The sequence below is a fragment of the Bison bison genome, unplaced genomic scaffold (genome assembly GCF_000754665.1).
Source record: "Bison bison bison isolate TAMUID 2011002044 unplaced genomic scaffold, Bison_UMD1.0 scf7180017864480, whole genome shotgun sequence".
In the NCBI taxonomy this organism is placed as follows: Eukaryota; Metazoa; Chordata; class Mammalia; order Artiodactyla; family Bovidae; genus Bison; species Bison bison.
Genome location: NW_011495040.1, coordinates 3,581,286 through 3,583,086, shown reverse-complemented (window position 1 = coordinate 3,583,086; position 1,801 = coordinate 3,581,286).

Genomic DNA, 1,801 nt, shown 5'->3' with positions numbered 1-1,801 from the left:
CCAGGATCCCCCAAAACACTGGTGATAAGTTTGGGCTCCCAGAAGATACAAGAGCACAATTAGAACAGCTGTCCCAGGCCAATGGGACAGCTGGATTGGTTGATTCCCAAGACCCTCATTCTTTTTTTTTTTTTAAATGCAATTCTGTGTCAGCATATTTATTGCTTATGTACTTAAGGAAAGAGAAATCAGAATTCAAAAGGTATCACATTTCCATTATTGAAGCATAAAATTGAGAAGCTTGATGACATAAGTTTTTAAGACTCAAAAAGCTCTCTTTATCTCTTTTTATCACTGTAGTTCTATAACTCTATAACTAGGCCATTTGCAAACTATGTCATTTTAGCACAAATTTTAGACAGGCAGTGTATTTGTTTGTACATTAAATCTTACATGATCTGGAACAAAGCCTAAGGCACCACACTTTTGGGAATATGTACAATTGAACTAAATCACTGAAATGTACTAAATAGAATTGACATGTATTAACATTGAACTTAATTTAATGCTTTTTCTATGTTTTTATGGAAGCGCAGTTGACTACCACATTATATTGGTTTCAAGTGTGCACCATATGATTTGACATTTGTATATATAGGAAAAGATCACCACAGTGAGTCTGCTTGTGGTAACGAACTTGTCACCACACAAAGTTACACATGATTTTATTTGTGAGAATTTTTGAGGTTTACTTTCTTGGTGACTTTCAAATTTGCAATATGGTATTATTTGCTATAGCCACCATGCTATACATTACCTCCCTATGACATCATATAACTGGATGTTTGTACCTTGTGGACCCTTTCATTCATTTTTTTTTAATTTTTTTTAAATTTTATTTTATTTTTAAACTTTACATAATTGTATTAGTTTTGCCAAATATCAAAATGAATCCACCACAGGTATACATGTGTTCCCCATCCTGAACCCTCCTCCCTCCTCCCTCCCCATACCATCCCTCTGCCAAGACCCTCATTCTTGAGTGAAAAATCAAGAGCAGCTCCCCAGGAGATGAGAGCAAGTAGATCATACCCCAAAGAGGTCCCAACCTAAGTGTGAAGTGTCCAGATTAGACATTTCTCCTGGTAAGAAAAGTAAAGAACCCAGGGTATGGACAATGAAAGAAATTAACCCAAGGAAGTCATAATTATTCATAACTAAAAATAGAGATTTCCTGGGGGTCAGTGATGAAGTCTAAGCTGATATAGACCACCCAGGCACATGTAACCAAATCAAATATCCAAAGGCCAGTTCTGCTGGACCCATGATTATCAGGTAGGTGGGTTTCCAAATTTCTCCCTCAGCTTCACCCTAAAGAGACTTGGGCCAGAGAAATCTCAGCTAACGTCCAACTACTCCCACATCATGGGAATCACAAGGCTTGACTCAGAGGGTAGAGAAGGGAGCCACTCCGTCTCTGTTCTAAAAGTAGTTTCAGAATAATCCTGGGAACCCAGACTTTAAACTGAGGCCTCAAGTGGCTTGAGCAAACCTCCCTCTCCTTCTGCATAGTACCCTTATTAAAGAGGTTCTAGTTCTCTGAGTAGGACCCACATGGCCCAAACACAGTCCCATCTTCATAACTCCACAGTCACCTGTGGAAACTGGACAACACCCATTCCAGTCAGCAAATCCTGAATATCCCTGAGACACCTGCACAGATAGGTGAGCAGACAGCTGAGACTCCAGGTACCTGCAACTCTTAGCTCAGAGGTCATCTCCTCCATGACTAACTCTACCCACCCCCACCCCGCGATGGACACACACACACACACACCCTAGACACATATCCCTCTCTCCA